Consider the following 15152-nt stretch of genomic DNA (forward strand, 5'->3'; position numbering starts at 1 on the left):
AAAGAATCTTTGCATTTGTTCCAAGAATCAATACTATTTTTAGGCAAAGACAAAAACCGAACTTTAGCACGATCTCTAAGTGAAAACGGAAATAACTTCAATTTGACAATATTGTTATCCGTATCTTTCTTCTTTTGCATATCACACAAATCAACAAAATTGTTTAGATGAGTAGCGGCATCTTCACTAGGAAGGCCGGCGAATTGATCTTTCATAACAAGATTCAGCAAAGCAGCATTGATTTCACAAGACTCAACATCATTAAGAGGAGCAATTGGAGTACTAAGGAAATCATTATTATTGGTAATCGAGAAATCACACAATTTGGTATTATCTTGCACCAAGGCAACAAGTAATCCAACACACAAGCAAAAAGAAAAACGGCAAGCAAAAAGAGAGGCGGAGATTGAGAAAGAGAGGGCGAATAAAATGGCAAGGGTGAAGTGGGGGAGAGGAAAACGAGAGGCAAATGGAAAATAATGTAAATGCGAGGGAGATGAGTTTGTGATGGGTACTTGGTGTGCCTTGACTTGAGCGAAGACCTCCCCGGCAACGACGCCAGAAATCCTTCTTGCTACGTCTTGAGCTAGCGTTGGTTTTCCCCGAAGAGGAGAGGGTGATGCAGCAAGTGTAGCGTAAGTATTTCCCTCAGTTTTGAGAACTAAGGTATCAATCCAGTAGGAGGCTCCTCAAAAGTCCCACGCACCAACACAAACAAACTGAGAACTCGCAACCAACGCAATAAAGGTGTTGTCAATCCCTTCACGGCCACTTGCGAAAGTGAGATCTGATAGAGATAGTAATATATTTTTGGTATTTTATAATATAGATGCAAAAAGTAAAGATGCAAATAAAAGTAGATTGAAAGCAAATATGATAAGAGATAGACCAGGGGCCATAGGTTTCACTAGAAGCTTCTCTCAAGATAGCATAAGTATTACGGTGGGTGAACAAATTACTGTCGAGCAATTGATAGAAAAGCGCATAGTTATGAGATTATCTAGGCATGATCATGTATATAGGCATCACGTCCATAACAAGTAGATCGACTCCTGCCTGCATCTACTACTATTACTCCACACATCGACCGACTCCTGCCTGCATCTAGAGTATTAAGTTCATAAGAACAGAGTAACGCATTAAGCAAGATGACATGAGGTAGAGGGATAAACTCATGCAATATGATATAAACCCCATCTTGTTATCCTCGATGGCAACAATACAATACGTGTCTTGCAACCCTTTCTGTCACTGGGTAAGAACACCGCAAGATTGAACCCAAAGCTAAGCACTTCTCTCATGGCAAGAAAAACCAATCTAGTAGGCCAAACCAAACTGATAATTCGAAGAGACTTGCAAAGATAACTCAATCATACATAAAAGAATTCAGAGAAGATTCAATTAATATCCATAGATAAATCTGATCATAAACCCACAATTCATCGGATCTCGACAAACACACCGCAAAAAGAGATTACATCGAATAGATCTCCACAAGAGAGGGGGAGAACATTGTATTGAGATCCAAAAAGAGAGAAGAAGCCATCTAGCTAATAACTATGGACCCGTAGGTCTGTGATAAACTACTCACAACTCATTGGAGGGGCAAGCATGTTGATGTAGAAGCCCTCCATGGTCGATTCCCCCTCCGGCAGAGTGCCGGCGAAGGCTCCAAGATGGGATCTCGCGGATACAGAAGGTTACGGCGGTGGAAATTGTGTTTCGTGGTGCTTCTAGATGTTTTCGGGGTACGTAGGTATATATAAGAGGAAGAAGTACGTCGGTGGTCGCCCGAGGGGCCCACGAGACAGGGGGGCGCGCCCTATAGGGGGGGCTATCTCGTGGGGCCCTCGGGAGCTTCTTGACTTGCACTCCAAGCTCTCCGGATCATGTTCGTTCGAAAAATCACGCTCCCGAAGGTTTCATTCCGTTTGGACTCCGTTTGATATTCCTTTTCTTTGAAATACTGAAATAGACAAAAAAACAGCAATATGGGCTGGGCCTCCGGTTAGTAGGTTAGTCCCAAAAATGATATAAATGTGTAAAATAAAGCCCATAAACATCCAAAAGGGGTAATATAATAGCATGGAACAATCAAAAATTATAGATACGTTGGAGACGTATCAGTAAGCTATATAAACACACTGATAATCAAAATACAGGTGCATTTGGCATTTCTATATAGAACATCCCTACATGTTATCTAGTGTAGTGTGTTACTTCTAATCTTGTTGCATCAGGTTTCAGTTAATCTGTTTTCTTGCTACACGTGAGGTCTTCTATATAGAACATCCCTTTGATTCTGCTAGTAGTAAACTGATATTGCTTTGAGAAATTTCTCTTTGATGCATTTGAATATTTATTATAGAATTTTATGTGGTCTCTGCTTTAACATGTCGTAGAACTTGGTTCTGTTCAGTTGAGAATGGATAAGAGTTGGATGCGAGCAGCAAGATCTTCCACCGAGTATTCTGAAGGAACTAGCAACTTCATAAAATTTGCTTTTCGTACGTCAGCAAAAAATAATAGGATTCTCTGCCCTTGCAAGATATGTGTAAACTCTCGTTGGTTGGGTGAACTTGAAGTCTATGATCATTTGATTTATCATGGATTCATGGCTGGATATACCACATGGATTTATCATGGAGAAAGTATGCGCCCCTCCGACACAACTTCAAGTCCTAGTTCATAGTTTGAAGAATATGTTGATAGTGATGAGATGCTACTGCAAGGATTTGGGATGTATGATACTCGTACTTTAGGAGAGGAGCAAGTGTCTGAAGATGACTTGGACAATGATGCTGAAGCATACTATAGATTAGTTAATGATGGACGCCAAGAGCTGTACCCAGGTTGCAAAAGATTCTTGAAGCTGCAATTTTTGGTGAGGTTGCTTCACATCAATAATATGATGGGAATGAGCAATGTCTGCTTTGATGAGGTATTGGCGCCAATTAAGGAGGCACTTCCAGAAGGTGAGGGCTTGCCCAAAAAATTTCATGGGGCCAAAAAGTTTGTGAGAGCCATTGGTATTGGATATGATAGTATAGATGCATGCAAAAATGATTGCATTCTATTTAGAAAGGAACATGCTGATGCCATATCATGTCCAGTGTGTGGCACAAGTAGATGGAAGAGCGTAAATACTAGAGTTGATGGAAGGCGTGTCCACAAGGTGCCTCAAAAGGTGGTTCGTCATTTCCCGCTAAAGAAGAGACTCCAAAGGTTGTTCGCTTCTACAAAGAAGATATCAGATATGAGGTGGCACAGCAAAGGCCGCAGAAAGGACGGCAAGATACGACACCCAGCTGATTCACCTGCATCGAAACACTTTCATGCTATTCACAAAGACTTCAGTTCAGAAGTTTGCAACGTTAGATTCGGATTGGGAGCTGATGGTTTCAACCCTTTTGGAAATATGAATCTCTGATATAGCATATGGCCTATAATCTTGATCCCCTACAACCTTCCTCCATGGATTTGCATGAAGCAATCAAACTTTATCCTCTCTGTCATCATTCCTGGTAAAAAATCTCCAGGGAAAGACATGGATGTTTACATGCAGCTGACCATAGATGATCTTCTAGAGCTTTGGAATGATGGAGTCTGGACTTATGATGCCTCTCGATCTAAGAAGTTTCTCTTACACGCTGCACTACTATGGACAATAAGTGATTGGCCTGGGCGTGGATCTTTGTCTCGAGAAAATATAGCAGTTTGCTCCCATTGTCTATCAGAGACATGCTCTCTTTGGTTAAAGAATGGACACAAGAAATGCTATATGGGAATCATAGATTCTTGGAACCTAATCACGAGTTTTGATTTGATGCTGAGTCATTTGATGGTTTTGAGGAACATCGAGAGCCCCCCGTTCCCCTTTCATCACATGACATTTCAATATTGACAAAGGACATGAAAACTACATATGGGAAACTGCAGCAGAAGAGCAGCAGGAAGCGACACCGTAATCAGATAGATGAGAATGATACAAACATGCAGCAAGACACTTCAATATTTAGAAAGAGAAGTTGCTTCTTTCAGCTGCCATATTGGGAAACACTTCTATTGCGTCATAATCTGGATCCTATGCACATAGAGAAGAATGTGTTTGAGAATATTCTCCATCCCCTTATGAATGTTAGCAAAAGATCAAAGGATAATCTAAATGCACGTCTTGACCTACAAGAATTGAACATGGGTGGACCAAGCGTTTTAACCGGAATCTAGTATGGAGAAAGAAGAAAGATTTTTAAGCGCCGGATAGGGTCACAATTCAATAAAGATACTTGGCTGGATGGCGAAGCTGTGTTTGCTCCCTCGAATTCCCACGTTCCAGCCTGCATTATGCCAGCAGGTCCCATCCCCAATTTCTTGAGTCACCCTTATCTAAAAATAAAAGGACGGACTCTATCTAGATCATAGGATCACTGTATTCAGAGGTCAATTCTCTTTCTTTGACCTTCCAAAGCAAAGAGTTTTTCCAACTTTTCTATTATGTTTTCATCTAGGATTTTTTTTAGTTGATCGTTATAGATTAATTCTCCGTGCTTCATTTAGTGTTCAGACCAAAAATGCATCCATCCCGCACTAAGTCATAAAATTCTCTAAAAATATAGAGAAAGTTTCAAAAACAAAGAAAAATCATATACTTTATTGAGATAGGTAACTAACTCGAGTCCCCCTCTAAGAGCCGTATATGAAAATTTCATCTCGTACGGCTCAAGCAGAAACACAAAAATTTTCAACGAATATTAGAAAAAGGTTCAAAACTTCATCAGCCACTGAATTGGGTCGATTTGCCTTGAAGATATCAAATAAGATTAGACCGCACGCACCACTCGCGCATACACACGTGCGTTACGCGCACGCATGTATCACGGGAAGATAATACATCGTAAAAGGCCTATGAGATTGCATGTAACCACTACAACAAAATTGACATACCATGACGAAAATCCTCATGACAATGGTGGACAACGTCACCTAAATGCCTAATGTGTGACGCTCTTTTAGGTGGCATCACTAATTACTATAAATCGATGACGACAAACGTCACTGAAATGCCTCAGCCCGGAGCATGCCTGGCTGCCAATTTCTGTGACGGCTTGGTATTTTGCATGACAAACTTGCTAGTCACCGAATACTACATATGTGTGATGATTAATTTTTGTCATGTATCGTCTAGTAGTGAGACCCGCCATAGCTAGTTCATGGTTATTGAGTGGTAGGACACGTGTGTCGATTTTGGCGATGGGACCCGGCATAATTTTTCAACTGCTATTGGGCGTTGTAATTATTTTGTTCTATGTAATATAAGTAGGTAGTGGACATGAAAATACTTCTAATTATTTTTTTATAAAGGGAAAACCTTGTTTTTTAACGGTTATTTTGTACTTTCTAATATAAATAGGTAGTTGCTCGACAAAAAAAACTGTAATCGGGCTTCATGAGTTGATGTTGTTTATCTAAAAATATAAAAATGGATATAAGGGAGCGAACTGGTAATTCTACTGGAGATTAGGTTAATAACGACCAACTATCAACAACACTCGGTTGTTATTGGTAGGATGAGTTCAGCCCACCTCCAAATTAGCCCCTTTGAGTCCACGCTAGGACAATATAGGTCTTCCGGTCGTTGTTTTGTTATGATGTTTAGAAGGTAATTGCTTGTCCTTATCTCCGTACTAAAAGGAAAAAGTCTCCGTATCCCCACAGATCTCTCCCAGCCGCCTCTCTCCCTTCCTGCCACCATCGTCAGCGGTCGCCGGGCCCTCCAGCCGCCGCCGCTACCACCACCTTCTCCTCCTACTCGTCCCCCACTTCTAATCTTCCGTCTCCCTCCGACCTCGAGTACAGCAGCGGATTTCGGCTTAGCTGGATGTGACGCCGGCGAGGTCACAGTTCCTGTCGGCATCCTCTGCGGCCGGTCCTGTGGGGTGGGCCACGCGCTGCTCATATCGGTGTCAGCGGCCACGGCCATCCCCTGCCATGGTGTCGCCCTTCCCTTGCCTGCCGCGTCAGCTTGCTGGTCGGATCGCGATGTTGACGGAGCCGGTACAACGCAAATCCAGTTGCTCCGTAAGATTTACTCGGTCTTTGTTCAGTTGTCGTGAGATTTCCTGTAATTCAACGACCATGTGGCTTCTCTGTTTGTGGTTCTGCTACCCCATAAATATTCCTTACCTAGGATCGTCAAAACTGAATGTCTGCACTTGTTCTTGATACAATATATTACCATATGGAGTTCACAGTGTATGTTTTTTATTTCAAATTTTCGATAAAGACTAAATCTGCACTTGTTCTTGTTTAATACTGAATAAAGACCGAGTCTAAACTTGTTCGAAACTGAATAAATGCCGAGTTTGCACTTGTTCTTGATACAATATATTACCACATGGAGTTCACAGTGTATGTTCTTTATTTTGAATTCTCGATAAATACTAAGTCTGCACTTGTTCTTGTTCAATACTGAATAAAGGCTGAGTCTAAACTTGTTCGAAACGGAATAAAGGTCGAGTCTGCAATTGTTCTTGTTTACCTGAATTCTGGATGCTTCTCCCCGCAAAAAAAAAAAAAAAGAATTCTGGATGCTCCATATATCCAAGTATGTTATTTATTTCGATCATTTCTGCAACCCTCCAAAGCATTGTACAGTAATGTCTTTGACATCTCAAATTAGACAAGCATCAATTCCATGTTTGAGTATAAAGGAACACATGAACTACTTGTTAGTAGAGCTGCTTGTTTATAATAGTTTTACACAAACTAGCCTTTTTTGTCTACTAGCAATGAAAGCCAAATTTCAAGTGATAAGTGCATACCGACACAAAAGGCACGAGGTGCTGATGATCGCAGTGACTCAGAGTATGAACCAGATGCTGAAGAGGAGGCCCTTGCAAAGGAAGAGGATTTGAGAGATGAAGAGGAGGTCGCTCTTGCTAAGTCCAAAGCAATGGTAATATATCGTGCAGACTTACATCTTAAATAATATGTAAAATGTGGATTCACTGGCTTTAATTTCGACTTGCTTGTAGCATTTGTATGTCGCTGCCCACTATATGGATCACAAATAATTGACTCAAAGATTGATTCACTCTGTCCCTCTACTTTTCCAAATTAATCTAGATGATGATATCTCTTCACTGCATACCTATTGAACCTGTGCCGACATTGCATAAGTTTGTGTTGATTAACTGCCTTGTTTTACTCACTTGTTTGACCCAGGCACCTGAAGGTTCCATACCAAAAATGAAAAAGCGTGTCTGATCCAAAAATAGTGCAACTGCTACCTCAAGAATAAAAAGATCTAGAGCTAACACAACAACTTTCATTCACGTGTTCACATGTTGGATAGTCAATTTAATGATATATCCTGTATATGATTGGTATTTCAGAGTAACTTTGAGATGGAAAAGAATGACAAGGTTGGGAATGATGTATGCACAAAAGTAATGCAGAAGGGTGTTCGACAACAACGCTACAATCTAAAGAAGAAATACTTCAATGGTTATACTGAGTGAGTTTTTCAAACAAACCCGTACAAACAGCAATACTGGTAGCATGAGCGAGCCGACACTTCTAGCTCCTGTAAGATTTCTTTGTCTATTTGTTTCTGACTTGAAATATATTCTCATATTGCTAGCATATGAACTTTGCATTAGCATCAATGCTTTTCTTTATACTACAGAATGCGATGGAAAAGAAAAAGGAAACACAATCAGAAGGTGAGAAGCCATTATCGGACACAGCTACTGTGGCTGAAGTTCTAAAGGAAGAAAGCGCCCATAGCACCTTCCTTTCCAGCATGGGGTACGCATAAGACCCGGGAGGTCTGGGAGCTCTACTTCATCAGCCCAGATCCAAGTTCTAGAAGAAAGAATTTGAACAAAAGAATAGAGAGGCAAGAGATGCAAATGACAGGTAATTATCTTATTTCCCGTTCTGTTCTTGTTGTTTCTTTTTCCTTGCTTCTGTGTGCACAGTGCACTCATTGCAGTGAATGAAAGTCAACTAATGAGTGCTTCTTTTAACCTGGGTTATTGCCTTTTGTTTATGCTTCCTGTAATCAAGCTGTTGGTTATGCAAATTTTAAAACATTATAAGTTATTCTTGGGTTTACTGTTTCATTGACCCATCAGCATGCTTGCCTTGACATTTAACAATGTACTTCTCTATTTCAAATTTGTACCCTTGTACCTTGTTATCTTGTCTATTTTGATCTCATTATGATGCAACATTGTTGTGTTTTGTCATTTATAGGCATCTGGAGGAGTTAGCCGCAAGACTTGAAGCACAAGAGAGAGCATTTGAAGAGATACAAAAGAAGCAGCAAGAAGAATTGGAAGCTCTTAAGAAGATCCCACAAGAGAAGAATAAAGCCTGTGCAAAGAAGCAAAAGGAGACGGATAATCTGCTTGATTTTCTCTTGACGGCTCAAGCAACTCAACAAGCAACTCTGCACTTGATGGTTCATGAATGACATCCCTACATTGCAATCATTAGGAAAACATGTGTGGTCTTTAATTACTATTAGTTTTCATCTTGTCTATTGTCTGTATCAAACTTGAGTCAGTTTTTCACCATCATTTTTGTTTACAGAATGATTTGGCTTAGACGATTTCATATATAATATGATTTGTCTTTTATATCAATTTATGATGTGAATTTTCTCTTTAACTTTTTTATATAATTTGATGTGATATGATGTGAATTAAATACTTATTTTCATCATAATTTAGATTCAAAAGAAAGTAAATATATTTTGATGATGTCATCTTCATCCATAATAAAAGTAGTGGCACTAGTAGTGGGATTGTCGCTCGGGTGTTGATGTGGCATAAAGTTACTGACGTTGCCTCGTCACCAAATATGGTACAATATGGCATATTTTTTCCTAACATGTGACATTAATTGACCGTCATGGAAATAGCAAGTTGATGATGTTTTATATAACGTCACTCAAGGTCCCAATTTTGATGACGTTTCTACGCGTGCGTCGTCATTAGGAGTAATCTGTGACGGGGATTCTGTGACGATGCTTGTGACACCCATAAAATGTCACTGAGGGGTAATTTGTGACGTTATTAGCTATTGGATGACATTTTTTAGCTCGTCATTGTAGGCCCAATCTCTTGTGATTGGCAATCAACCCATCAAGAAACTCGCATAACTTGCCTCTGAGACCGTTTTGCTAGACGAGCTCACCCCGGTCTGTCGACCTCATGCGACATGGCACCGTTGGTCCAAAAGCCCTGTCCTGTGCCGGATCTAGCTGACAAACCAACAACTGACTCAGTCCTCCCTGAGAGGCCCAAGTCCGTGGTTGGGCTTGCTTCCTATTCCGAACGAAGATTCCAGGCAGAAACAAATTTTAAGCTTTAACGAATGCAGGTCCGAACCGCTTCCGGGCAGAAACAAATTTTAAGCTTTAACGAATGCAGGTCAGAAACGACTACTTAATTAGTGAAACATACGTTGGGATGTTTTCAATTCTCCATCAAGAGGCGGGCAACTGTCTCTTTTCACACTAGACTTCGGATCGCCTTCCTACTGGTTTTCTTCTCGGTCTCCCCAACTAGGGGAAACCTCAAAGTAAGAAGAGCATTAGTGAAGCAAGAGGAGGACAAGATGGTTGGGAAGAGGAGGAAGGGGTATTAAGGAATAAAGGGAGGCTTTATGTGGGGACCGCCGGTGTCACGCCCAATATGCGATACTATCCTAAAGATACTCGAAGGTCCCACCAAGGATAGAACCGCATATTGAAACACTTTTGCAAGGTGGATATCATTACATCAACATTACATAATAGATGGGGATACATACAAAAGGCATACAATACCATACGAATACAACATCATCTTACATAAGAGCACCATCTGACTATGGATGAAACACAAACAGAAACTCAAACGACATCCACCCTCCTAGCCCAGGCTGCCGACCTGGAACCTATCCCCTGATCGAAGAAGAAGCAGAAGAAGAACTCAAGACAAGCAAGCATCTCTCTCGCGTCATGATCATCACATAACCTGTACCTGCAATTGTTGTTGTAGCAATCTGTGAGCCACGAGGACTCAGCAATCCCATTACCATGGGTATCAAGACTAGCAAAGCTTAAAGGGAAAGGAAGGGGTAAAGTCGTGAGGTTGCAGCAGCGACTAAGCATGATATGGTGGCTAACGTATGCAACTAAGAGCGAGAAGAGAAGCAAAGGAACGGTCGTGAAGCTATCAATGATCAAGAAGTGATCCTGAACTCCTACTTACGTCAAACATAACCCAAAACCGTGTTCACTTCTCGGACTCCGCCGAAAAGAGACCATCACGGCTACACACGCGGTTGATGCGTTTTAATTCGAATCAGGTGTCAAGTTATCTACAACCGGACATTAACAAATTCCCATCTGCCACATAACCACGAGCACGGCTTTCAAAAGTTTATACCCTACAGGGGTGTCCCAACTTAGCCCATGATAAGCTCTCGCGATCAACGAAGGATATACCTTCTCCCAGGAAGACCTGATCAGACTCGAAATCCCGGTTACAAGACATTTCGACAATGGTAAAACAAGACCAGCAAAGCCGCCCGATGTGGCGAAAAATCCCGATAGGAGCTGCACATATCTCGTTCTCAAGGCAACACCGGATGAGACTAGCTACGAGTAAAACCAGACTTCGAGTTTCCCCGAGGTGGCCCCGTAGGCAGCTCGGTTCGGACCAACACTCGAATGAGCACTGGCCCGGGGGGGGCTAAAATAAAGATGACCCTCAGGCTCCGGAAACCCTAGGGAAAAAGGGCTAGGTGAGGAAAATGGTAAAGCCAAGGTTGGGCCTTGCTGGAGGAGTTTTATTCAAAGCGAACTATCAAGGGGGTCCCATAAATCACCCAACCGCGTAAGGAACGCAAAATCCGGGAACATAACACCGGTATGACGGAAACTAGGGCGACAAGAGTGGAACAAAACACCAGGCATAAGGCCGAGTCTTCCACCCTTTACCAAGTATATAGATGCATTAATTAAATAAGAGATATTATGATATCCCAACATAATCCTGTCCATCATGTGGCAATCTTCAACTTCACCTGCAACTAACAATGCTATAAGAGGGGCTGAGCAAAAGCGGTAACATAGCCAAGCAATGGTTTGCTAGGAAGGGTGAAAAGGTTAGAGGCTGGCATGGCAATAGGGGAGGCTTGAAGAACAATTGATAGGTAGCGTAGCAAAGCGATAGAACGAAGCAACTAGCATAGCAATGATAGTAGTGAGATCCAGGGTAGCGGTCATCTTGCCTGAAATCCCTCTAGGAAGAAGAACGAGTCCATGAAGAAGATGAAGCCACGAAGACGAACCAAGTGTAGACAAACGAATCCTCACGATCGCAACGAAACGGGAACTATCGAGAAGAAGCACACAACATGGTAAACACACCACACATATACAAGACATGATGCACAACCAAGCATGATGCATGACAAGGCTACATGAAGCTACTCATGGCAAGAGATGATGCAAACAAGAACACACATCAAAGCAAGTTTAAATGAGGCCGGAAACAACACATAATAATTCCGGTAAGTCCTCATATGCAAATTTCGAAATTGGTCCAGATCTGAACAAACCTTTTGTTCAAGTTGTTAAACAGCAAGTTAAGATGCACCAAGATGATCTACACGAAATTCTAGTCAAGTTACATATAAAGTTCATTTAATTCGGAGCTACGGCCTAGAAGATATAAGCAAAACAAATTAAACATGGCATTGATGCAACATGCATTCAAACATCAAGCAAACACCTCAAAACAAGGATGCAACATGATAATATGAAACTACATGCAAAATCAAGCAAGTTTTATATAGAGCACACTCAAAACGGAGCAACGGTTCAACACATACACGTTATACAAGTTAAAAGGACAAGCTGTCCAAAACAGCAACTAGGCATATTGCAAGCATCAAAACAACATGCTATAGCACCCCAACATGAGACAAAAGGCATTGACATGATGTACAGGTAAAGCATAACAAAACATGAACACTGAGCTATCTCCAGAAATCAATAGAACATGCTCAAAAAGACATGGCAAGATTGCATATAATAACAGTTTCAGACTCTGCAGAAATAACATCAGGTTGCAATGTTTAGAGCTATCAAACAACAATCTACAGGAACTTATCATGTCAAACAAAGGCATGTCATGATACTACTAAATGCATAAAACAAAAGTCCTTTACTTACCATGAGCCAAAAGAATCAGAAGATATGATGGCACCCATGTAAACATGGCAAATGATATGACAGATTCAAACATGGCAGGAACAACGATAAGTAGGCATGTTGGTGAGCTTGTACCACTCACCACAAATCAATACATGGCATGAAAAGGTGACCAACAGAAAGAATACATGTTTGTGAAGCTAAGCATGGCAAGAACAAGTTCATAGGGTGCATGGATCACTAGTAAAACACATGGCAAAACTGAACTTAATGTTACCAGGCTGACAGCAACATTATTTTGCAAATTTAGAGCAAGATTACAACAAGCTACAGAAGGCTTTAAATACAACCAGGGGCATGGATGGAGATAGCATAAAATTTATAACAAAACATCCTTAGTGAACATCTCCACATTATGCATAGAATGACTTGTAGCAGCAGGTTTACATAGCATCAAAATATATCAGATTCAGCCTAGCAAAACAGCAACAGCAAGTACCCTACTTAACAAGCTCTATGCACTCACTACAAGACTCACAAAAATACATGGATGGCACCTCTGTAAATATGGCATGATGTAGTACAAAACATATTTATAGCTCATGCTCATAGGATGCACACACAAAATGCAATGAAAAAGACAAATCATCAAGTTCTGTTAACAGACAGCAGTTAACATCATATATCACTCCTGCAACAATGATTAGGGCATCAACATGATCTAAAACAAGCATGGCACAATGTTACAAAATGAAGAGAACCTCCCAATGAACATTTTGATATATTACACGCACGAAACAGAGCAGTATGCAACAAGTTATGATGCGATGAATAGGGGACCAAAATGCATATAATTTCGGGACTTAGGGAAAAAAACGGGGTCAACCTCGTTTGACCAGATCTGGATCTTGGCACGGCCCGGGAACCGAGGTCGAGGCGGGCCGGAGACGGGGCGACGGCTCGCTGGAGTTGGAGGCCGCGGGACGGCGGGGCCGGTCTGGTCCGACGGAGGCTCGGGGCGGAGGAGGAGCGTCGGGCGGTCGGGGTCGTCGGCGGGACGGCGACTTGCGGGATCCGGCGAGCGGCGCAGAGGAGCGGGCGCGGAGGTCGGCGCCGACGGGAGGCGCGCGGTGGCCGGCGCTGGAGGCGACGGCGAGGCGTGGTGCCGTGGAGGGAGGCGCGGGACCACGTGGTGGCGGGGTTCGGCGACCGGCGGCTGGGAGGCAAGGCGCGACGGCGCGGAAGGCGGGGCGCGCGGGCCTGGTGCGGTCCTGGGCGGGCCGGCCGTGGGCTCGCGGGCCACTGCGGCGGGGCACGGGCGAGATGGCGGCGGAGGACATGTGGCGGTGTATGATTGGGCGAGGGGGCGGCGGCGGACAGGTCCGGCGGCGGGGTGGACGTGTCCGGTGCGCGGAGGAATAAGAGGGCTAGGGTTTCATCCAGGAATTTTGGGGGAGGTGGCTTTTTTATAGATTCTGTGAGCTAGGAGAGTCTAAATGAGGAGCGGCTTTCGCCCACACGATCGCGATCGAACGACCGAGAGCATGGAGGGGGTTTGGATGGGTTATTGGTCCACTTTGGAGGGGTGTTGGGCTGCACACAAAAGAGGGCTTTGCGGTTATTCGGTTAACCGTTGGAGTATCAAACGGACTCCAAATGGCACGAAACTTGACAAGCGGTCTACCGGCGATGTACCAAGGCCGCTTGGCAAGACTCGGTCCATTCCGAGAACGTTTAACACCCGCTCACAACAAGAGACAAAAAGGGGGACGCCGGAGGACATAGGAGTGTCGGATTGCAAAACGGACAACGGGGAAAATGCTCGGATGCAAGAAACGAACACGTATGCAATGCAATGCACATGATGACATGGCAAAATGCAACACGCAAGCAAATGACATGGCAACAATGACGAATAACTGGCAGACACCTGGCACATCGAATCCGGGGCGTTACAACACTCCTCCCTAACAAGAGATCTCGTCCTGAGATCTTAGGACCGAGACGGAAGGGAAAAGGGGTGAGGTGAAGCAAGAACTCAAGAGATGAATCAAAGAATCAAGAGCACTCGAGAAGAAGAGAGGAACGACGAGAATCGAAAGGTCACGGAATTAGATAGACTCTGAAACCACTTCGGTTAGAACGAGATAAGAAACGAATAAGACTGAAAAGGATTTAGGCAGCACTCCGACTAAAACATGGAGGAATAGAATAGGAGCTTAAGAAGATGGAATGATACTTGATGAGAAGAACAAAGCCTCCAGAAGAATTGAAATAGAATGAAAAGAACTTAGAAGGAAGGGTTGAACGAAGTTGTTGAGAAAATAAACAACTAAAGAATATGCTTGTTGTGGACTTGTGGATAACATCTCAGAAATTATGAGGTGATAACCGACCACAAACGGAAATGATATAATAGCCGAGAAAGCCGAAGAAATGCAAAACTCCACTTCGAAAGAATACAAAGAAATAATTGCCCTTCGAGATGCGAGAAGAAAAGATACTTGAACTCCATCAACAAAATCTTGATGAACTCTTGAGGAATGAATTAAATCATGAAGAACCACCATGAAGAACTCCGGTGACAAAAGATGATGAGATAGGAATGAAGGATGAAGAATAAGATTAGCCTTGCGGTGATTTAGATGGGGTTTCCGACGAGATGGCCGAGGAAAATTTGAACTCCGGAAAAGAAAAGATGAAAACACTTGGAACTAGAATTTATTCCTCACGAACAAACTCCGAAGAAAAGGGATTACTAGACAATGATGAAATAAGAATAAGAATTACGTTATGCTTATCCTCAACCAATTTAATGGGTGACAAGCGGATTTGGCATGCAACTTATTCCTCTTGAAAAGGATTGAGAAATGACATATCGCAAACTTGAGAAGGTCTTCATGAACCATCGGTAGATTGGAAAGAACGAATGGATTGA

At 42.6% G+C, this 15152-nt stretch overlaps 1 long non-coding RNA gene and 1 pseudogene across 4 annotated transcripts; both read left to right on the forward strand.

The window, feature by feature from the left end:
• The first annotated feature begins 2425 nt into the window (after positions 1 to 2425).
• The window catches only part of LOC123157645 (uncharacterized), a 28115-nt pseudogene continuing 15388 nt past the window's right edge, over positions 2426 to 15152 (forward strand).
• LOC123159879 (uncharacterized) lies at positions 5684 to 8651 on the forward strand. Of its 4 annotated transcripts, none has more exons than XR_006479909.1 (5): positions 5684 to 6078; positions 6787 to 6955; positions 7225 to 7587; positions 7688 to 7920; positions 8260 to 8651. It is a non-coding gene; the product is annotated as an uncharacterized lncRNA (long non-coding RNA). The 4 variants fall into 4 exon arrangements; XR_006479908.1 differs by having other exon boundaries at positions 7395 to 7587; XR_006479911.1 differs by having other exon boundaries at positions 5684 to 6054.

This window comes from Triticum aestivum, chromosome 7B, assembly GCF_018294505.1.
Source record: "Triticum aestivum cultivar Chinese Spring chromosome 7B, IWGSC CS RefSeq v2.1, whole genome shotgun sequence".
NCBI classification, from domain to species: Eukaryota; Viridiplantae; Streptophyta; class Magnoliopsida; order Poales; family Poaceae; genus Triticum; species Triticum aestivum.